The 25,140-nt window shown below is 32.4% G+C and overlaps 1 protein-coding gene across 7 annotated transcripts in view; it reads right to left on the bottom strand.

Moving 5' to 3' along the window:
- The window catches only part of sha (shavenoid), a 224,125-nt gene extending 199,279 nt beyond the window's left edge, over nt 1–24,846 (bottom strand). The window contains exons 1-3 of one of the 7 annotated variants that reach the window (XM_067774601.1): nt 24,510–24,846; nt 19,528–19,892; nt 14,258–14,424 (exon numbers count right to left, since the gene is read on the bottom strand). The gene's annotated coding sequence lies outside the window, so the exon portion shown is untranslated. Of the gene's footprint in view, nt 1–14,257; nt 14,425–19,527; nt 19,893–24,284; nt 24,321–24,509 lie in introns of those variants that run through there. The other 6 variants (XM_067774602.1, XM_067774605.1, XM_067774603.1 and 3 more) reach the window with 6 other exon arrangements.
- Nucleotides 24,847–25,140: the final 294 nt, after the last annotated feature.

Genomic DNA, 25,140 nt, shown 5'->3' with positions numbered 1-25,140 from the left:
CAGTAACACCTTTCGTTTGATACCCATATCGTACAAACATTCTAGAGTAACCCCTGGCCCACCCTAATGGCGATATCTCGAAAAGGCGTCCACCTATAGACCTAGTGTCCACTCCCTCTTAAAATGCTCAGTAACACCTTTCGTTTGATACCCATATCGTACAAACATTCTAGAGTCACCCCTGGCCCACCCTAATGGCAATATCTCGAAAAGGCGTCCACCTATAGACCTAGTGCCCACTCCCTCTTAAAATGCTCAGTAACAGCTTTCGTTTGACACCCATATCGTACAAACATTCTAGAGTCACACCTGGTCCACCCTAATGGCGATATTTCGAAAAGGCGTCCACCTATAGAACTAAGGATTACTCCCTTTTAAAATACTCATTACCACCTTTCATTTGATACCCATATCGTACAAACACATTCTAGAGTCACCCTGGCCCACCCTAATGGCGATATCTCGAATAGGCGTCCACCTATAGACCTAATGTCCACTCCCTCTTAAAATGCTCAGTAACACCTTTCGTTTGATACCCATATCGTACAAACATTCTAGAGTCACCCCTGGCCCACCCTAATGGCGATATCTCGAAAAGGCGTCCACCTATAGACCTAATGTACACTCCCTCTTAAAATGCTCAGTAACACCCTTCGTTTGATACCAATATCATACAAACATTCTAGAGTCACCCCTGTCCCACCCTAATGGCGATATCTCGAAAAGGCGTCCACCTATAGACCTAATGCCCACTCCCTCTTAAAATGCTTAGTAACACCTTTCGTTTGATACCCATATCGTACAAACATTCTAGAGTCACACCTGGCCCACCCTAATGGCGATATCTCGAAAAGGCGTCCACCTATAGAACTAAGGATTACTCCCTTTTAAAATACTCATTACCACCTTTCATTTGATACCCATATCTTACAAACACATTCTAGAGTCACCCTGGCCCACCCTAATGGCGATATCTCGAAAAGGCGTCCACCTATAGACCTAATGCCCACTCCCTCTTAAAATGCTCAGTAACACCTTTCGTTTGATACCCATACCGTACAAACATTCTAGAGTCACCCTTGGTCCAGCTTTATGGCGATATCTCGAAAAGGCGTCCACCTATAGAACTAAGGATTACTCCCTTTTAAAATACTCATTACCACCTTTCATTTGATACCCATATCGTACAAACACATTCTAGAGTCATCCTGGCCCACCCTAATGGCGATATCTCGAAAAGGCGTCCACCTATAGACCTAATGCCCACTCCCTCTTAAAATGCTCAGTAACACCTTTCGTTTGATACCCATATCGTACAAACATTCTAGAGTCACCCTTGGTCCACCTTTATGGCGATATCTCGAAAAGGCGTCCACCTATAGAACTAAGGATTACTCCCTTTTAAAATACTCCTTACCACCTTTCATTTGATACCCATATCGTACAAACACATTCTAGAGTCACCCCTGGCCCACCCTAATGGCGATATCTCGAAAAGGCGTCCACCTATAGACCTAATGCCCACTCCCTCTTAAAATGCTCAGTAACACCTTTCGTTTGATACCCATATCGTACAAACATTCTAGAGTCACCCCTGGCCCACCCTAATGGCGATATCTCGAAAGGGCGTCCACCTATAGACCTAATGCCCACTCCCTCTTAAAATGCTCAGTAACACCTTTCGTTTGATGCACATATCGTACAAACACATTCTAGAGTCAGCCCTGGCCCACCCTAATGGCGATATCTCGAAAAGGCGCCCACCTATAGACCTAATGCCCACTCCCTCTTAAAATGCTCAGTAACACCTTTCATTTGATTCCCATATCGTACAAACACATTCTAGAGACACCCCTGGTCCACCTTTATGGCGATATCTCGAAACGGCGTCCACCTATGGAACTAAGGATCACTCCTTTTCAAAATACTCATTAACAGCTTTCATTTGATACCCATATCGTACAAACACATTATAGAATCACCCCTGGTCCACCTTAATGGGGACATCTCGAAAAGGCGTCCACCGATAGACCTAAGGCCCACTGCCTCTTAAAATGCTCAGTAACACCTTTCATTTGATACCCATATCGTACAAACAAATTCTAGAGTCAGCCCTGGTCTACCTTTATGGCGATATCCCTAAATGGCGTTCATCCATAGAACTATGGCCTATTCTCTCTTAAAATACTCTTTAATACCTTTCATTTGATACACATGTTATACAACCACATTCCAGGGTTACCCCAGATTGATTTTCCTTATTTTGTCTCCATAGCTCTCAACTGAGTATGTTATGTTCGGTTACACCCGAACTTAGCCTTCCTTACTTGTTTTAATTCAGGAGAGTCTTTAGTTGTTTCATGTGCAAATGTATGTTTACATGAATCCGAAATCGTAAAATTTTCGTGGTGACACTGATGAAGGTTTATCTTCAAAAAGTCTTCCAACAATACCACCAACTCTGTATCAAAGTTCAGATTATTTAAATGACTTCGATATCGGTACGGTGAATAATGAGTTTTTGCGATCTGAAGAAGTCAAAGAAATAAGGCAAGAAAGCCAAGTATTTTGCTATTATCGTTGATGCTATTTTGATATATTTTGCTATCACGTTGACTACGTTCATTTTGAGCTAACTCCATTTCAATTCGAAAACAACAAATTTTACAATTCAAGACGGTTTTTGGCTTTCGTGAATTGTAACCAAAAAAGTGGTCTAATTTGCCATACTCTAGGTAAACATGAAATCCCATTAAAAGATTGTCGTGCACAAGGGTACGATAACGGCGCCAATATGAAAGGAGCTTACAACTGAGCACTACGTCACATTTTCGACAAAAACTCGAATGCTGATTACTCGCCTTGTGCAACCCACAGTCTCAATTTATGTGGTGTTGATGCTGCAGAATGGTGTACGGCTGCAATTACTTTCTCCGGAGTTGTACCAAAATGTTTTACTATTTTCAGCAGCACTCCACAACGATGGGACATCTTAAAAAAAAAAAATGTACCGAGCTCTCTTCATAGTATTTCAGCCAAAAGCCAAATTTGACTGCGCAAGCATGCGGAGATATTACCGGCATTCTTAAGTACATCAACAAGTTCAAATGTATCTTGCTGTCCTCAATTTGGTTCAAAATACTGACTACCATTAATGAAAGAAACGTGGTCCTCCAAGCTAGAGACGCCACCATAGATGTTGAGGTCCGATATCTGGATGCCTTATTAGCTGATTTGAAGTTGACCAGGAACCAATGGGATACAATTTTAAACGAATGCAAAACAGTTGCTATTCAATTGAACATCTCGCCAAAGTTTCCGGACATTCGAAAGAGAAAACCCAAAAGACGTTCTGAAGATAATTTAAATCAGATGATTACGGACGATTCAAAGTCTGATTTTAAAAACAATACATTCCTGGTGATCGTTGATTCGGTACCCAGCCAGCATTTTTTGATAATTTTTATCAAAAAATCATACCCCCAGATGATTGAAAACGTTCAAATTTAAAAATATTTTTTATTCCAAAATCAATGCATCGTGGTGAGAAAAGTCTACCTCAAATGTGGTTATTCTTGAATAATCATTTATGATTCATATTTTTAAACACTTCTTATTCTTTTTTCCATCATATTTGAAATTTTTGGAAGATTGTGCTTTACTTGTTTTGGAATATTTTGATTACTTTTCACAATCATTTTTTGATCATATCTAAGAACATTTTTCAATCATATTACATTATGTTTTTGAATCATTTGTGAGTACGATTATGATTCATTTTTCCATCATATTTAATACATAATGAAATACTATATAATAATCATATTTCATCAGCGGATGAAAGCATCCGAAAGTTCGAAGGTGAGCTATTTGAACAGCAGGTAATTGGCAATAATTAACTTGACCGATGTTCACACACGACTAAAACATCCAACAACATCTATTATCATTTAGACTGGGTCGAAAAAAAGGTTGCTAATGTCCGCCCCTAAATTTGAAGATTATGTTGAGAGGGTTTCGGAAAAATTTTTTTTTAATTTTTTTTTTTTTTGATCCTTCGAAATACAGCCAAAAAGGTTTTTTCGTTGTAACTTGGTTATTTGACGTCCGATTGTTCAAATTGATATGTCATTATTTTGGCCTTGAGAAGCTTCACTTTTCCGATTAATGTCCTTTTAAGCTATGAAGCCGTTTTCACATGATTAGGTCAGCTAACAGCGTTTTTGCTGGCGTGGGCAAGTTATGGGAAGATCTCCACTGGTTTCGGAGAAGCAGGTGGGGGAAAACTTTGATCTATCTTGGTGCCCCCTGTTGGCGTCAGTTATCCCGAAACAGCGTTAGCTGGAGTAACTTGTTACGTAACGACCAGCATCACCTAAACGGTTAAGCGCCAATTAAAAATATAGCTTCCAACCGCGAGGAAAAGTTTGGCCAAAGAATACCTCCAAAATAATTTTTTCCGCAGTACCGAAGTCACTTGAGACTGCTGATATCTTATAAAGTAAAGTTTCAGCATATTTAAGGGTTAAAGACGTATCAACCAAGTGAAGAAATATGAATGAAAAATCAATAGGGGTGGACTCCAACATTCGCTTCTTAATTAGAAGAGGTTTAGAGGTAAGGTATTTCCCTTTGTCCCTTTGCAAAAATAGGACGAGACATCCATTTTTGCCATATACATAAAAACCGGTTTCAAAACTTTTCGAAATATTTTTTCACTTATTTCATAAGAATTTTATTTTTTTAAAAAAAGTGAAAAATGTCAAACCAACAATTTTTTTTGTATTTACCTTGGTTTGACATTTCCACAAAGTTTAAGAGAGTGATTCTAAAATTTTTTTAAAAATCAAAAAACCATTATGGCCGCCAGGAAGAGTAAATGATTTTACCTGGTAATATTTATACCATAAGTAAAACATTCATTATTTAGTCAACTAGAGTAGTCTGAAAAGATTAAGAAAGTTGATTGAAAAATAATTTTAAATTTTGGATCGCCGAAGGTAAACGAATGTAATTCAAAAGTTATTCCAAAATATGATTGAAAAATTGTTTTCGGTTATTGATCATCAAAAGTAAACTAATTTTATTATTCTCTTCGTTCATTTCAAAATTTAATCACCAAAGTAATTCAAAAATCATTTCAGAAAGTGATTAAAAAATGATTTTCAGTTTTTAATCATTGAAGGTAATAAGTTTTTATTATTTGTTTTGTTCAAATGTATAAAAAATCAGTATTTAGGGGCAAGGAGTAATCAAATTGTGTTGATATGTAGGGAAATTCACAATTTAATCACTTTAGTGCTGAGTGTGTAATCACTGGCATTACTGAACGATTTGCAGCTATGAGAAATTTGAGCAAGACGTTTTCCTTGTTGTGGCAATTTGAAGACATGGACAGCAAAATTTGTCGAAAAATACAAGTCGGACACATCTCAAAGCTTAGAATGCGAAATAATTCACTTCAAACACATTTACGGAGCAAATTTTGATAAAGGTCTGTCACCATTGGAATTGCTAAATGCCGTCTATGTTCAAAATCTGTATACAATTTTCCGCAACATTTGTGTTGCTTTACGTATCTTTTGCACTATACCTGTCACTGTAGCTAGGTGCAGAGCGTTCTTTCAGCGTCCTTTCAAGAATCAAAAACTTTCATAGATCGTGTTCATCTAAAGAGCGAGTTTTAGGACTAGCCACGCTTTGCGTTGTATCCGTTTTAGCCAACACAGTTAAATTTTGATGTTATTGAAATTTTGCAGCGAATAAAGCAAGAAAAGCCACTCTTTGATATCCGAACCTTCTATATTGAATAATTAAAATTTATAATCATCATTAAATTTATCAGAAATGTATTAAAATGTTACCAAATAACTAGGAAAGATTATTTGAAACAATAAGTAGCTGTTAACAGAGAATTTTATTTCTACGTTAAAATAAAATAGTATAAATAGTAAATATTCTGTGTTAATTTTATATTCAGCTCTTAGTCCAAAAATCAGTTAGTTGATGTGGCAAACATTTTTTTTTGGTGTAATCAATAAAGATTCATGAATGAGACGTCATTAATTCAAATTAATCAAATGTATTAGGGGATGTTTTATAAGGGGACCGTAAATTGTTTAGTCCCGGGCCCGGATTTTCTCTCTAAGGCCCTTTATGGATGTATGCTATGCGTGTTAATGTTGTTAATGGTTAAGAATACATACATCTCTTGGAAAATATCCTTTCGTTACAAATTTTAATCATTTCGTTAAAATTCTTAGACAAAAGGATGTTTATATGTTTGTATGCAGCGCATGAGTCCCGAAACCACTCCGCATAATTTATTTAAATTTGCAGGATAGATTTACAGCAATCCTGAGAGTGTTCTTGTGAAGTTTCTTTCCGAGAAGTGGACCAGGAACCTATAGATTCAAACACATTATATTCACTGTTCGATTTGCCTAAAATTTAGTATATATATGTAGGTAGCCCTTGGCCTATATAATACCAAAAATTCCACAAAGGCAATTAGGTTTATTGTCACTCACTGAGGTGAATGAATGCTCTTATATCATACGAATTCTGGTTCATACGAGTGTATACGACTCATTGTGTAATACATAATATGCCACTTAATGTAAGAAAGTATTTATTTGTTTAATTTTTCAAATTTAAACTAGACTTTATAGACTTTGTTGAATATCTTTTTCCAGTACTTTTATTATTTTATTGTAACTAATTATTTGCCTGCAATTAGAAACTATTTTTTGTGCCATAGAAGTATAACTTCTGCGGCGCGTACATATGTCAGTACACAAACCCATTTTTTTATTTCTAACTCCACTTTCTTATTGTTAACCAACATCTCCGCTGTATCTTGGCACAGCTTCTGCTTTTTTCTTCACCTTTTTTTTATTTATAATTTTTCATGTCTGCAGTCTTTTGCAATTTGTTTTTACGATCACTTAAACATCTTTTAGTTAGCTATTAATGTTTTTGCTTTTATTTGTTAAATTGTTGTGGTTTTTTCATACTCAGTGTTGACGTCTCAATGGGTTGTTTGGTTTTGCTACTTGTCAGCAGGTACTCGCCTTACTAATTTTTTACTATTTACTACATTTATTTTTGTAGCTTGCGAGATAGTTAGCCTTTACGATTATATGCATGTGAGTTTTTACTTAGCGTTTTCAAAATAAAATGTTTATTATTTTATAAGCACTTTATTAGTCATTTCGTAATTCTGGCACACTAACTCTATTAACGACCTTCTTTTATGAGTTTGGCACTGAAATGTTATCTACTGACATCTTGCTGCATCACTTTTTTATCTTCAATAAAATTTAAGCAAGCATTTATTGAAGCACCTGCAGTTTTTATGTCCACATATAGTGTAAATAGCTAATAGTAGGTCTTCAAAAGCTTAGCTTTGTACAATTGTTTATGTTTTTATTGGTAGAGTATAGGAACCATCGGCCACCGTGGTGTGATGGTAGCGTACTCCGCCTACCACACCGTATGCCCTGGGTTCACACCCCGGGCAAAGCAACATCAAAATTTTAGAAATAAGGTTTTTCAATTAGAAGAAAATTAGTCTAAGCGGGGTCGCCCCTCAGCAGTGTTTGGCAAGCGCTCCGGGTGTTTTTCTGCCATGAAGCGCTCTCAGTGAAAAATCAGCTGCCTTGCAGATGCCGTTCGGGGTCGGCATAAAACATGTAGGTCCCGTCAGGCCAATTTAGGAAAATCAAGAGGACCACGACGCAAATTGGAAGAGAAGCTCGGCCTTAGATCTGTTCGGAGGTTATCGCGCTTTACATTTATTTATTTATTTTTATAGGAACCGTCGTTTTTTTAGTGAAATTTTACGGCACGGTCAATACAAACTCTTAACTGCACAATAATTTGTTTCAACTTTACCTCGACCTAAGCTTCGTAAATCCCTAAGCTTAGCAAGTTAAAAAAAAACGTAAACCAAATCCAAATAATGGGTGCTTGATCTTTAAAAAAGAACAGGAACATTCTCTGGGTTGCTAAGAAGCTTAACTGGAAATTTTAACAAAATCGGCTGAGTACTTTCGGAGTCTAAAGATAACACATGCTTACATAGGTAAGTACTCAATTTAGCGTCGAAGTAGGTATTATTATTATTACATATTTTCTTCGTCAGTTATAATATATATTTACTTATATTTTTATGTTTTAATGTTTTTGCCATCACAAAGATTTCAGGGTTCAAACAATTAAATTGCCCTTTGCTAATCGTAATGCCATCCTTCAAGCATAAATTAAATAATAACGAAAGATTAACAAAATAATAATAAATAAAATAACAGTCGGATATACATAAAAGACAGCAAACATATTAATACGAATTGCTGACAATCTCAGTTAGATGGAGAAGTAAATAATTTTTGTTATATTCTCACACGCTAACATGCAATTTAGTTGAGTTGCAAATGTTAATATTCATAGTTCGAACCCAACCACTCTGGGATGCATATAGCCCATGTACACTAGGCATAAAATGAAAGTATAAACGATACTTATTAACAACCGTTTACCTGTTAGGTTTTCAATACTTGTATTTAAATTCAATAAGTATACCATGATGATTCGCCGTTAGGTGAATAAACCGTTCGAACAAAATTATAATTTATTATTGAGATGTAAAGGTCAGTAGTCTGTGCCGGACTTGTAAAGCGTGCGTCATATGAAAGTATAGTTTGAGTTTAGCCGTGTTCTAACATAGTAAACCCAAAATTAGCTGCAGAACTTACTAAAACTTCATTGATTAAAATAATTTCTATAAATTTTTGCATTTAGTTTTTTTGAAAAATGCGCAAAACTGAAGAAACTCAAAATAAGTTTTAAATATTTTGAAAAAAAAAAACTATGTTTTTTCAAAATGCTATAACTTTTTCAAAAATTTACCGTTTGGGATCATTTTTTTTTTAATATGTTTTTAAATGTACTTTTCGGAAAAATACAAAAAAAAATTTTAAAGTTTTTTTTTTCAATTAAATAAAAAAAAAAAATTCTCGGCCCACTCCGGGATTAGTGGGGATGATTTCAGAATTGATTGAAGTTTTTTATGAGAAAAAAACAGGCGAAATTCGAAAAATCTCGAAAAACTGCAAAATTACAAAAAAAAAAAAACTAAAAATTTTTTGGAATTTTTTCCGAAAAGTACATTTAAAAACAAATTAAAAAAAAAAAGATCCCAAACGGTCAATTTTTGAAAAAGTTATAGCATTTTGAAAACAAAAACGGTGTTTTTTTTAAATTCATAACTTTTTTTGAGTTGGATGAAAAAATTTGAAAAACTTCTGAAAAACGTCTTTCGTAAGCTAGAAAAAGGAGAAAAACTTTCAGCCAATTCTAAAGGGGTCGGGTTCAAAATTGGTCGAAATGGGATGGAATACCCCATATACATAGCCCAACGTATATAACATACCATATTATTGCAAATTATTATACATAATCACACTTGAATAGAAAAATTCATGGACATTGTCATGTTTTGTTTATTTGACGGGTTGCGCAAGAAATTTAGGCACAAACATATAAAGTGTGTTTCAAAACGTACATATCGACTGCTGAGTGGAATATCACCCTATCTCATCTGCCCTTTCGAAAACGCCTTACTGTAGAATACTTTTGAATATCAGCCTATTTCAGAATATGTTTCAAAAGCGTTCTATCTCGGAATTCGCTTGAAGAACGCCAGAATTTGTTTCGAAAATGCCTTATTTGAACACAAATTTAATACATTTGGACATAAGTTCATGAAAAACTTTCTGAGATAGTGTGTACGGCAACTGAATTATGTGATAGGACGTTATTCAAAAGTTGTGTTAAATAACGCATTTTCAGACGGGATAGGACGATATTCCACTCAGCAGTGAAAATGCACTGCGTTATTTCATTTTTTTTTATATATTTACTTCTTTTTTCAAACTTATTTCATTTTATTTTATTTAAAATTAAATTTGTTTTATTTTGTCATACTTTTTTTAATTATATTCCATTATATTTAAATTTATTTTGTTTTATTTTATTTTTTGTTTACTTTATTTTATTTTATTCTTTTTTATTTGATATGATTTTATTTTATTTGATATTATTTTATTCAAATTTTTCCTTTGCATTATCTTATTATTTTATTTTGGTTAAATTTAATTTAATTTTTCGATTTTCGATTTTATATTTTTTTAAATTTTTTTTATTTTATATATTTTTTTTTCTTTCTTTATTTAACTTATTTTTCTTTTTTGTATTTTACTTTACCTTATTTATTTTTTTATTTTATTTTGTATTATTTTATTTTATGTTATTTCATAATTTTATTTTATTGTTTTTTTTTTTCAATCCAATTTTTTTTGTTCCATTTGAATTTAATTTGTTTTATTTCATTTCATTCCACTTTTGTTGCAAAAAAAAATTTAATTTAAATTCTTCTCAGTGTGGCATACAAACTTCGAACATAAGCGACAATGCTTGACTCTCGAACAACTTCATAAACATCCCAACTACATGCAAGCGTTCAAGCGCAAGTTAGCGCACTCAAATGGAGCAGAATTTTTCTATGAATAATTAACGGTAAAATATGGTTTATTTACTTGTACATAGTACCTGTCTATATAATGTTGATTATTAAAAAAAAAAAACAAGATGATATGATATGATTATTAAATCATTCAAGTCAGGCATTCGGCAAGCTCTTCATTATCATAGTGTGAGTACAACAGCTTTAAAACGAAATTAAAAACAAGTAAGGAAGGCTAAGTTCGGGTGTAACCGAACATTACATACTCAGTTGAGAGCTGTGGAGACAAAGTAAGGGAAATCACCATGTTGTAAAAGGAACCTAGGGTAACCCCGGAATGTGTTTGTATGACATGTGTATCAAATGGAAGGTATTAAAGAGTTTTTTAAGAGGAAGTGGGCCATAGATCTATAGATGGACGCCATTTAGGGATATCGCCATAAAGGTGGACCAGGCCTGACTCGAGAATTTGTTTGTACGATATGGGTATCAAATGAAATGTGTTAATGATAATTTTAAAAGGGAGTGGGCCTAAGTTCTATAGGTGGACGTCTTTTCGAGATATCGCCATAAAGGTGAACCAGGGGTGACTCTAGAATTTATTTTGCACGATATGGGTATCAAATAAAAGGTATTAATGAGTATTTTAAAAGAGCGTGGGCCTAAGTACTACAGATGGACGCCTTTTCGAGATATCGCCATAAAGATGGACCAGGAGTGACTCTAGAATTTGTTTGTACGATATGAGTATCAAATGAAAGGTGTTAATGAGTATTTTAAGAGGGCGTGGGCCTTAGTTCTATATGTGAACGCCTTTTCGAGATATCGCCATAAAGGTGGGTCAGGAGTGACTCTAGAATTTTTTTGTACGATATGAGTATCAAATGAAAGGTGTTAATGAGTATTTTAAAAAGGCGTGGGCCTTAGTTCTATAGGTGGACGCCTTTTCGAGATATCGACATAAAGGTGGACCAGGGGTGACTCTAGAACTTTTGTGTACGATATGGGTATCAAATGAAAGGTGTTAATGAGTATTTTAAAAGGGAGTGGGCCTTAGTTCTATAGGTGGACGCCTTTTCGAGATATCGCCATAAAGGTGGGTCAGGAGTGACTCTAGAATTTTTTTGTACGATATGAGTATCAAATGAAAGGTGTTAATGAGTATTTTAAAAGGCGTGGGCCTTAGATCTATAGGTGGACGCCTTTTCGAGATATCGACATAAAGGTGGACCAGGGGTGACTCTAGAATTTGTTTGTACGATATGGGTATCAAATGAAAGGTGTTAATGAGTATTTTAAAAAGGAGTGGGCCTTAGTTCTATATGTGAACGCCTTTTCGAGATATCGCCATAAACGTGGAGCAGGGGTGACTCTAGAATGTGTTTGTACGATATGGGTATCAAATTAAAGGTATTAATGAGGATTTTAAAAGGGAGTGGCCCTTAATTGTATATGTGAAGGCGTTTTCGAGATATCTACCAAAATGTGGACCAGGGTGATCCAGAACATCATCTGTCGGGTACCGCTAGTTTATTTATATATGTAATACCACGTACAGTATTCCTTCCAAGATTCCAAGGGCTTTTGATTTCGCCCTGCAAAACTTTTTCATTTTCTTCTACTTAATATGGTAGGTGTCACACCCATTTTACCAAGTTTTTTTCTAAAGTTATATTTTGCGTCAATAGACTAATACAATTACCATGTTTCATCCATTTTTTGGTCTTTGGTATATAATTATGGCATTTTTTTCATTTTTCGTAATTTTCGATATCGAAAAAGTAGGCGTGGTCATAGTCGGATTTCGGCCATTTTTTACACCAATACAAAGTGAGTTCAGATAAGTAAGTGAACTGAGTTTAGTAAAGATATATCGATTTTTGCTCAAGTTATCGTGTTAACGGCCGAGCGGAAGGACAGACGGTCGACTGTGTATAAAAACTGGGCGTGGCTTCAACCGATTTCGCCCTTTTTCACAGAAAACTGTTATCGTCCTAGAAGCTAAGACCCTACCAAATTTCACAAGGATTGGTTAATTTTTGTTCGACTTATGGCATTACAAGCATCATAGACAAATTAAATGAAAAAGGGCGAAGCCACGGCCATTTTGAAATTTTCTTTTATTTTTGTATTTTTTCGGACCATATTATTACTGGAGTTGAATGTTGGCATAATTTACTTATATGCTGTAAAGATATTAACTTTTCTTTTAAAATTTGAATTTAAAAAAAAACTTTTTTAAAAAGTGGGCGTGGTCGTTTTCCGATTTTGCTAATTTTTATTAAGCAGACATAGAGTAATAAGGGTAACGTTCCTGCCAAATTTCATCATGATATCTTCAACATCTGCCAAATTACAGCTTGCAAAACTTCTAAATTACCTTCATTTAAAAGTGGGAGGTGCCACTCCCATTGTCCAAAATTTTACTAGTTTTCTATTCTGCGTCACAAGCTCAACTCACCTGCCAAGTTTCATCGCTTAATGCGTATTTGGTAATGAATTATCGCACTTTTTCGATTTTTCGAAATTTTCGATATCGAAAAAGTGGGCGTGGTTATAGTTCGATATCGTTCATTTTAAATAGCGATCTGAGATGAGTGCCCAGGAACCTACGTACCAAATTTCATCAAGATACCTCAAAATTTACTCAATTTATCGTGTTAACGGACAGACGGACGGACGGACATGGCTTAATCGAATTTTTTTTCGATACTGATGATTTTGATATATGGAAGTCTATATCTATCTCGATTCCTTTATACCTGTACAACCAACCGTTATGCAATCAAAGTTAATATACTCTGTGAGCTCTGCTCAACTGAGTATAATAAAATAATAAAAGATGCATAGCAGCAATAGTTAGCGCTAAACAAACACAAACACATTCTAGTGAATTCGTAAATCGGGGAAGGTTGTGGTGGGAGATGAAAAAGGAGAATGAAACAAAATTCACACAATTAATTATGCGACTGGCTGTTGTTGGGGTTATCAGTGTTTGTAAATATTTATTGCTGTTGCTAGATTTACACCGCATGTCATGATTATGACTATTGTTGTGGTTTGGCATCTGTGTTGGTGTTTTGTTTTTTTTTTTTTTTTTTGTTTTTTGTACATTGGCAACGCAGTCGTGATAACATAAAGGGAATCAAGAGTAACTGCAGCCGACTGAGTAAACGCGCACGCGCACATACACACGAACAAGCGCATGCGTCTACAAAATTTTGCATTACTGGAATCATCACCAAATTCGCTCACACGCAATTTTGCGGAAATTTCATGGAACTCGCTTGCCATCCTCACTACTACCAAATCGTGCCACTTTCCCAGGCTGGATACAAAACAAAAAAATATTCAAAACTCCAGCCACTCAATGGCAACAAGCGGTGAGAGATTGTACATATTTTTGTTTAACTTTTTTTCACTTCTCAATATTTGTTTATATCACCTATCTTCCTATCTTTTAACCTTTCATTGCCCGCATGCATTGATTGCCGCCACTGTGTTATTGCATGCCAACAGCACATTGACTCTTTGTACGCTCATGCAGTTCAGCATCCTCCTTCTCTGAGTTAGTTAACCAAGCCAACAGCTAATGATTTAAACTGCCGCGCAACCAACACCGATAATGCGCTATGATAGGGCTTTGTTTTACCGGCAAATATGGGTGTTTGTGAGGAAATACATATATAAAAATATTTGTATATATGCAGCTATGCACATATTCATAAATACCTTTGCTTCCTATAGGGTGTCGCAGGGTGCAAATAGTTAAAGTTGCCTGCAACATCTGCATGTCTAGCTGCAACGCGCTAATTCACAAAACGTTCATGCCTTGCAACATTGCACATATTCTAGCACTTGTTGATAGTATCGGTTCGTATAGTTTTATGAAAAACTCCCTGCAAATTACACATATTAAAAAAAAAAAAACAATAAATAAAATATGTTTACCAATTTCGCTAAATTGTTTTCATATTTTTTGATGAAGCTAGTCGCTAACTAACTCGGTGCTTACATATAAAGTTACCCACACGGCATTTAGATGATTAAATTTTGAATTTCCCTACATATAAATACAATTTGATTCTTCTTTCTGACTAAATAATGAGTTATCATACAATTGAACAAAAGAAATAATCAAATATGAATACCTTTGATGATCAAAAACTGAAAATCATTTTTCGATCACGTTTTGGAATCATTTTTGAATTCCTTTGATAATTAAATTTTAATATTTCATAAAAGTCAACAAAAAGAATAATCAAATATGCTTACCTTTCGATGAACAAAAACTGAATATAGTTTTTCAATCACATTTTGGAATCATATTTGAATCAAATGTGTTTACTTTAGGTGATCAAACATTTATAATCATTTTTAATTCACCTTTCTGAATCTTTTCTGACTATATTTGTTAACTGAATAATGAGTTTTATACTTGTTAAAATTTTACTTTTCATTGAAAAACTTATTTTTTTCACATACACACATTTTTTCAATCATGAAGTTCAGAAAAAATATGTATATTAAATTTTTATTATTAAGACAATTTAATGCAAATACTGCTCATGCCCGAAGATTTCTCCAACCATTTCTCCACCTTCGGCTTCCCAGATAATACATAATAGTTGGACAATACAAAAGTTGTGAGCTATTTGACCAGGTAAGTGAAACTCTCTTGACATATGTACCTGGATATGTCTTCAACATCCCGTACCGTATCGTATTTTAAGATATTGACGATCATAGCTGATGTTGGATGTTGTAGTCGCAGGTGAATATCCGTCAAGTTTGTTTGCGAGCGACCTGTGGTTCAAATAGCTCACTTCCGCATGCTTTATTCCCCTGATGAAATAAGATTATTATGTAGTATCTTATTTTGAATGAGATATGAAGAATAAATGCATCATAATCGCATTCAAAAATGAGTCAAAAATCTAAACCAAAACGATTGAAATATATTCACGAATATGCTCTGAAAAGCAGTCAAATATTACTCTAAAACAATTAAAGCTCAATTTTACAATGATATCAAATATGAATAAAAAGCGTTTCGAAATATGAATCATAAATGATTATTCAAGAATAATCACATTTATGGTACATTTTTCTCCCGACGATACGCTAATATTCGAACAGAAAATGCTTTTAAATTTGAACGTTTTTAATCATCTTAGGGTATGATATTTGAATATTTTTTGATCAAAATTTTCAAAAAATGCTGGCTGGGTAGTTTCATCAAATTTATCGGTTTCTATGAAAATAACTGTGAATCGGCAGCCTTGTTTCGCATGATGGGTTTTTTCAGATAAGAGCTCAAGTTGAACAAAAGTTTAGTTTAGTTCCATGGTAGAAAATATAGTTAACAGAAAATATTAATTTAATTGTTTTATGATGTACTAAATACTTTGTCACATTGTCTCAAATCACATCAAATCGCACCAATAGCTTGAAATAAACTTGACTCTGATGGAATCTGCATTTCGTTACAGCCCCAAAACATAACTCTCGTCACAGTTACAATAAGCTATGATAGCCTGAAATGCTAAAGGGCCCATTACTGATACTTAGCATAGACTTGACTTGACTTGAGAACTGTCATTACAGTTCTGTTGAATGAACATTGCATGTTACCATTTGTTTGTTTCCATTTCGTTTTGACATTTTGTTATACAAATTGACATTTATTTAAAAATAAATTTCAAAGCTGATTATGATGCCAGACTGTATGCGCTAATTGGAGTATAATCCTGGCTAAGTTTTCAAGTTTACGCCAGGTCAAGTCAAGTCAAGTCTATGCTAAGTATCAGTATTGGTCCTTTATCCTGTGACTAAGTAGCAGTATATGTACATAGCAGATATATGTATATTAGAGCGGGTCAATTTTTTTTCATTAGGAGTATAGCGAAAACGTAATCTACAGATCATTCTAAGAAAAATTGTTGAAGACACCATAGCTGTAAGTCCGATTTCGAGTCCCCGACTTTTGCTAAATATATATTTTTCCATATGAATGTAGGGTTTGGCCAAAAAATCGTCATAGATTCTGATAGAATTATAGGAAAAATATCATATTGAGCTTACTTTAAAGGTATTTTACGTACATTTCTGAATATGTATTAATATCTATAGTGTTTTTGAATTTTAGTAGAGATATCATGTTTAAATTATGAGATATTAGCCTAAAATGAACTTTTAACTACTATATTATCATTTTTAACAAATGTCTTATGGAAAATTTTTTTTCTTTACAGGTTTTTGTATTTAAATTTAAAATGGTGGAGCCAAATCCTTCTACATCATCTGAATCCACTTTATCGCATATACTTGAACACGATATCATTGCATTTGGTTTATCAAGTGAAATAAATTATCTGAATTTACCGTCTAGTCGTGACATTTTAAGATTTTATTTCTTTTTAAGTGATCATGCTAAAATGCAAAATAAAATGTTTTCGCATAAAAATTTTACTCCTCATGTAATTGATAAATTGGTTGAAATTTGGAATAAATTAAATATTCAACTAATTGATAGACGTAGTATTCTAAGAAAACTGAATATTTTAATTGAAAAATATCACAAAAGCATTAAAAACAGAAAAAAAGTTCAGGAATTTACAGCATTCGTACTATCAACAAATCAATTATTTTACATTGGAAAATGTAAATGCAAGTTAAAAACAACAGAATGCTCATGTGGTTTAATACCAAACCATTTAAAAGGATTTATGATGGAACAACATAATGATAGAAAATTCACGCTACCAAATATATGGATGACATTGTAGAAGAAACACTTACAACAATACCAACAATGTCAACAGTTAGTGACGATCCAACATACAAACCACTTGGTACAGATATGGAAACAGGTGAAGCACAAATTGAAAATGAAGCAGTTGCAGAAGTATCTGTTACAATGAAACGAGGACATTATACTCAACGATACGATGCTATAAATTTTGCTATGATGTGTGACAGATTCGGTGTTTCAAATAGAGTTGCTTCATGTTTAGTAACAGTCCTTTTCGAAGATATAAATGAGAGGGATGTTCGTGGTGAACTTGTCATAATGGATAAATCTAAAGTTGCAAGAGAAAAAATTAAAGCTAGAGATGAAGTGCTTCGTAAACGATACATAGATTCCGACATGATTACATTTTCTTTCGATGACAGAAAAAATTATTCATTAACTAGAGAGAAAACTAATGAGAAATTTCATACAAATATGGTAAAAGAATTCCATTTAGTTGTTCTAAAAGAGCCTAATGCTGAATTACTTGGAAATGCTAATTTGGGTGAAGAGGAAAATGCAAAACACAAACTAAAAAAATTAAATGAATTCTTCAATAGCAAAAAACTGTCAATAGATCAATTAATTGGCATATGCAGCGATGGAGAACCAGCTAAGGCCAAACCCTACATTCATATGGCAAAATATCTATTTTGCAAAAGTCGGGACTCGAAATCGGACTTACGCTATGGTGTCTTCCACAATTTTTCTTAGAATCATATGTAGATTACGCTTTTGCTATACTCCTGATGAAAAAAAATCCATCCATACAATTTAATCCGCTCTAATATACATATACCACTAGGACATCTAGCATTTGATAGCAGCACAAATCACTGATGCATTGATTTTATCTGATTAAGATTACTGGTAAGAGTATTGAATGATTCCCACAATCTCCAATTCCAATGACCACCTTACATGCATAACTCACTAAAAACAGCTTTGATGATAAGTATGCGATCAGTAGGCAAACTCACCACTAACTTTTAACGATGCAGCTTGTCGAAATTTTAACTAACGATCATTCAATTGCGATAATAGCTGTGCGTCTCACTAAAGCTTCCATTACTCATACTTGGCATAGACTTGACTTGGCAACTTAGCCTTAAGCACATACGATCTTCATTGTACTTACTTAAAAATTAAAAGAAAATCACAAATAGATGCATTCGCTCTCAAATAAACTTCAAAATAAAGTTTAAAAGCATAAATGGCATCCCAAAAGCCAACGGCACTTAGAACTTACGTAGAAAATCAAAACACGGCCGACTTCCTAAGCAGATACCTAAGTGACAGCTCCCAAGTCAAGTCAAGTCAAGTCTATGTTATGCTTTTAATAACGGGCGCTTAACTCAGTTTCGACATCGCTAACTTGGTGACAATTTTACTGAGTTCTAATGGAATGAAAGTGACTTCGCAGCTTATAAGCATAATTACATTCACGACGGCGGCCACAAAGCGACATCTTTCAAATTATTTTTACACATGTTCTTATTAATCAATCACGAACTCCGTTGTGGCCAGATTAAACCTTTTTCTATTTTTGGGTAGTGACAGTGAGTGGTGTCCATTTTATTTTGTCAACAAAATTTAAAATATAAGTAATTAACAGATAATAAAAGCTAAAATCATTCCTTTTGTCGGTTTTTAAACATGCCAAATATTTTTTCTGAATTATTCGCTTCTGTTCCCTATAATTTATATTTGTGGCTGCCGTGTTAAAAGTAATCAAAAAGCCAATGCTAGGCCACGATTGCCGTCAAGTTTTACTTTATTATGGTTGTGGTGTGTAGACACCGTGTTGAATGTAATCAACTCTTATACCAGTAAAAAGGTATGAATATTCTTATATTTTTAAGCGACAAAAGCTGGTAATAGATTAATGAATATCTATAAGAATTTTTATTGAAAACCTAAATGGTTAAAAGGGTCAAAAGGGATATATAAACAAAAAGGCAACTCTTAGAGACCAATTGTACAGCGAACAACGGGACATTCATATGGCTTAGCAGCTAAAGGCTTGCACTGATATGAATGTTGGAGATTCGTGTTTAACGCTCAGCTCCCGAAAAGCTAGCTGATGAAGAAGTGAAATTCAGAAACATGTCCTGGTAACCATCGCCGTTTGTAAACTTACAATTTTTCTCTAATATCAATTACTAAATGGTTATATTGAGAAAATCGGTTGAACGTAGTAAGTACTTACTCATTTTTTACTGCATGTGCTCTGCAGTTATTGCTGCTTTATTTAGTGCATGTTTTACAGCGTCACAGTGTTTTAAAAATGTTATGTTTATTGATTTTTCTATACAAAATCAAGACTTTAAATATTTTTTATAATGTACTCTTGTTGGCTAGATATCTCAGCTTTTTGAGTTTCTCACTTAGTTTATTTCTTATAATTCCACAAAAGTAGTGTTTTTATTTTCTTTTAATTCTCTGTTTATTTTATATGTTTTCTTTTTATAAAACATAAAACTTTTATTGTTTGTTTTGTCAAAAAAATATGCTATGTCAAATATTTTCTTTTAAGTTTTGTTTAACACTGCCCTGGATTCGATTAATAGAAAACTGTAAATGATGAAGATTTTTTATTAATTTATTCCGAAAATGAACACTAGGGTGGAGTGAATTTATTTTTTTTTTCGAAATCGCTTTTGGCTGACCTCCAGAAAGTTGCCTTTCTAGACCAGAAATAAGGTAGAAAATTTTTATTTGATTCATCGTATGTTTAGAGGTACCCCAACGCAACTAAACTTTGAAAAAAACGGTAGGTACAAAATTTTTTTTTGTTTTTTTTTTTTTTTTGTCATTGATTTACTTTCGCTTGTTGTTATTGTGCTCATTGATTTCAAAGCCTACTGAAACTTTTACTTATACACTTGATTAGAAATATACTATAATCAACAAAAAAACTGTAAAACACCATTTAAGATTTGTCGGTTTTAGTTATAATATGTAATTTTACTAAAGTTATGTATATTAAAAAAGAAATAAAATAAATATGTAAATAATGAGCTTTGTAAAATCGCGATTATTTTGCTCAACTTCTTGGGGCTGGGGGCACCTCAAAACGCCATTATACGAAAATAATATTTGGTGGTTTTGGTTAACTCTTATAAAGACAACTTTTCGTTGCTAGGCCATTACAAAAAAAAATCCATAGGGTATCACTCCACCTTAATGAACACATACACAAAATATCTTTGTGTTAAATTTAGTTAATAATTATAGGAAAAATTGAAACAGCTTGATTTTAATGTATTTTAGTTCATTTTAGTTGCATTTTATTCATAATTTTTTTGATTCATTTAATTTGAGTCAATTTATTTTAATTTTATTTTTTATTAATTTTTTTTTTTATTTAAATTAGGTTTATTTTTTGTATTCCATTTTATTTATATAATTTATTTTATTTTATTTTATTTAGTTTTACATTATTTTGTTATATTTTATTTTATATTATTTTATTTTGTTTAATTTTATTTTATTTTAATTTTATTTTATTTTTATTTATTTATTTATTTTTTATTTTTTAATAAAATTTTGTTTTGGTCAATTTTAGTAATACTTTGGATTCAATTAGAGTCGTTTTCCCACATTAAATGCACTCAGTTGCTGCTGCATCTGCACAATTTTGTGGATTATGAAAATTAGTTTGAAAACCAAATTTGGTTTATAGTTTTATTAAAAAACATTTTTGCTTTTCATCACATTTTATTTTGTCTCATTTATGTTTTTATTGCTTTTTTTCTGGTTAAACTTTTTTCACTTCATTTTACTTTTCTTTATTTTAACTGATTTAAAAAAACAAATTTTTTTTTGTTATATTCTTGAACATAAACTTTATACTACATATTTAAAAATTAAAGTAAATAGCAATATAAACTAAAAATAGAACAGAAACCAATAAATTTATAAAAATAGCTAGATAAAAAAATTTTATAAAATTGAATTAAAGAAAAACAAGTAAGGAGCAGTCTGCCTCACATTTTTTTTTCGGATTCCTGTTTTGTGAGCTAAAATAAGCTCAGCAATCAAATTATACGAAAATTCCCCGAGCGCTCCTTGAAAGAACTGCTTTTTGGCGCATTATCGTGTAACATCAATTGAATTTTTTGACGGTGAAAACATGCTCTTGGCAAAATATACCACAATTTGAAGATCTAGTCGTACATAAACTGTACGTCCTTAGAATATCCAATATACCCTCAAACTCTGGATTAAGAGGCCAAAAACCTTCTTTTCATAGACTGATTCATATATTGGCTTCCAACTTTATTTCTGTTTCGTCTACGAACAAATCTTTTATGTCTTGCAGCTCCAAAAATGTATAATTTCATCTACATTCATTACGGAACCAATACCTTATCCGAATTTCAATGTTTTACTACTTCAAGGCGAAAAATATTGATTATCTAACAAACGATTTCAAAAGATAATACAATTAAAAAATAGGAAGATAAATTTTATAGTACTTTTTTGTTTCTTTATATGAAACCATAGAAAACAACAATAAAAGTTTTATTAATCTTTGAAATTCATATGTTCTTAGTGAAATTTGAAGCTTCTAACGGTTGTTGGGTATATATGCTATACATATTTACAACCAATCTCTTCAATTTTTTCAGACAAAAATGTGTGCTACATACGTAAGCATTTGGTGCAATTTGAAGCTTCTAGCTGGTAAAACGAGGAGGAAGTTACGATGAAGCACAAGATTTTTTCAGACTACAATAAGTGATATATACGAAATCATCTGATGAAATTTGAATTTTATGCAAAATCGGTGGTTTGGGGGATATATGCTATATTGGTCCGATCCGCTCGGTTCCGACTATTATCTAATTGGACACCAAAATATACCTACTAACAAAATTTTATCAAGTTATCTCAAGATATCTAGTTTGCGTTCAAACAGACAGGGGCGTATGGCTAACTCAACTCATCTTCTCATCCTGATCATTTCAGTATACTTATTAGAGGGTCTATCTCTTCTCCTTCAAGGACTTATAATTTTGATATTCGTGTCAGAATTAGAATACCTTTTCATTTCCATGAAAGATATTGTGACGAATATTAGTGACACTAAGTGATACTCACATCACTAGTCTGATGCTAAGTAAATGAAGCCACAACAACAATAACGCAGGCAGTCACTTGTATCTACATAAACGAATCAATCATTATGCATTATGTCTACACATATGTACGTACACGCAGCGGAGAGAGACGCACAAACACATTAATATATCTTATCTGAGATGCTCCCAAAAGTAGGCAATTATCTGTGGAAGTATCACTCACATATACACGCGCAGGGGCTATGCGAGAAGCTATAAAAATCGTGCACCTGTAGTTATAGCTGAGAAATTTATAGCTAGTAAAATTCTAGAAATAGAAACGCCTAGAAATATGTCAACGAGGAAACAAAAGAGTGTTAAAGCTGCAGCTGCGGCACGACGATTCATTTTGATTTAAGCACGCTATCTGTCAAGAAGTAGAAGTGTTATTGTGGAGTACTTTAATAAAAACCATTTTGCCTTATTGAATACTGGAGTTATTTATCCAACAGTTTAGCGATACGAACGTTAGTAGAAGGTTGCAAATAAGCGGAATTTCACTAAATTCGTTACAATATAAAAACATCAAAAGAAAGAAAATAAAAAAAAAAATTAACTATTATAGAAAGTGGTAATGAAATAACATTATTTAAAAAAGAAAGAATTCTTTCTATTCTTAGCTTAATTCACAAAGGCCCTAACAAACAAATTAAAAATTTTACTGGAGAAGCAAAAAACAATTTATTTTTACATTCACTATATGCATATATGTATTTTTAAAACTCATATCTCCGTTGTTATTTGCTCTAAGAAATTCAAATTTTTACAGAGGGTGTTTTCTTACATGACATAAATAACAGAGCCTGCGAAATACGCATTTTCGAAAAATCGGTAGGCTCAGGGCCTTTGTGATTTAAGCTAACGATATTGTATTAATGGTATTTTATTACTACTTTCTATAATAATCGCAATTTTTTTTTTTGATTTTTTTTTTGTTTGTATATTAATACATTTTTTTTATTTTTTAGCTTTTATTTTTTAATTGCTCTTTATTTCTTTATTTTTACGAACATGTTTTTTAATTTAAAGCCATTTTATTTTATCTACTAAAAGCTATTCCTTTAACGAATTGGCTTAAGCTATTTAGCACTGCTTTATTTGGGTATTGTCCAAAATTTATAAATACTTTTTTTACTCTGTCTATTTATTTCTTTATTTACTTTATTTTTTTTTAGATAGAATAATATATTATAGAGGTAATGAGAAATTTTAGTTCTACGAAGTGATAAAAAATATATCATATATATTTTTTTTATATCATGCATATTTTTTTTTTATTAAATATTAAAAAAAAAAATTCACATTTTCATAAACATTTTTTTTTTAATTTTTTTTTTTTAATAATGACTTAACTTATTTAACAACTCGCTTAGCTTTTTTTGTTTTTTTTCAATTGAAATTTTTTTCTAACCGAGCAGAAAAATTATTGAAGGTTTAGTTTAGACAAAAACGCCCAATATATCAGATTTGCTTTATTTAATTTTCTTATAAATTTTTTGCTTACTTTATATTTTATTTCTTTAAGCATAATTTTCTTAACTTTATTTATTTACAACACTTATAGTTGTATTTTTTTGTGCATTGTTTTTTCTTTAATGTTGGATTTAATTCAAATTTTTTTTGTTATTTTTTTACTTTGTTTTGTAAAAATTTATTTTTATAACTTTTTTATTATTATTATTATTTTTTTTTTTTTTTTTCATTTTACTTATGTATGAAATTTGCTAAGCTTCATATTTTTATCTTCTTAATTTAATTTGGTCGCATATTTTATTTAGTTGAAATTCTTTTGTTCAAGTAATTTTTCATATAATTTTTTTAGTAGTTTAAAAGAGTTTACATTTGATTTTATTTTATCTATTAAAATATGTTTTATTTGTTTCTTTCATAATTTCCCAAACAAGCCTAAGTTTAAGACAAGTCTTCATTATGAATTTTTAGTTCTTTTCACATTTTTGATATAATTTTTGTTCGCTTTTTGTTGTTTTTTTTTTTCAAATAATACATAATTGCTACACAATATTTTATAACTATTCATTTGAAGTATTTTAAATTGTTTAGCTACATTCAAAATTTTTTATATTTGCTCATTACTTCTTTACTCAAACTTTTGTTGTCATCTCAATTTAGTAAGTTTTCTAGTTTTTTTTTCAACACATTCTTAAACTTTCACAAACCTTTTCTTGTGTGAGTTTTTAAGAAAACTTTATTTACAAATATTTTTTTAGTTTCTAATATCACTCCATCACTGCTTCCTTTGCCCTTTTTTATAATTTTTTGTTCAATCTCAGTTCATCACTGTTCCCATACTGTTTTTTTTTTTTTTTTTTTTTTTGTGAATACACTTCAATACACCGTTAGGCCAAAGTAGGCATACTTTACGCGCTATCGTGTCCACCAAGGTCGCCGTCGTCACACTGAATGAATGAATACGAAACGTCTGAAAACTCAAACGACCAACAGAAACTTCTTCATTGGTCCAAACAAAGGAGGCAACGACAGCCGATGAGCTTAGATTTTCATTTTTCTCATAGACCAACGGGCGAGTGCACGACTTCAACGGGTTTGCTACGAAGACGTTGGCTAAAACAACAGCAAAAATGGTAATTGTATATATGTGTGTATGTATGAAATGCATACCTACGAAGAAAGCCAACGTTAAAGACAGCATCGAAGTTAACGACGATGCCAGTCGT

The sequence above is a fragment of the Eurosta solidaginis genome, chromosome 3 (assembly GCF_040869045.1).
Source record: "Eurosta solidaginis isolate ZX-2024a chromosome 3, ASM4086904v1, whole genome shotgun sequence".
Classification (NCBI taxonomy): Eukaryota; Metazoa; Arthropoda; class Insecta; order Diptera; family Tephritidae; genus Eurosta; species Eurosta solidaginis.
The sequence above is the reverse complement of the archived record's forward strand: the minus strand, read 5'-3'. Positions and strand labels throughout refer to the sequence as shown.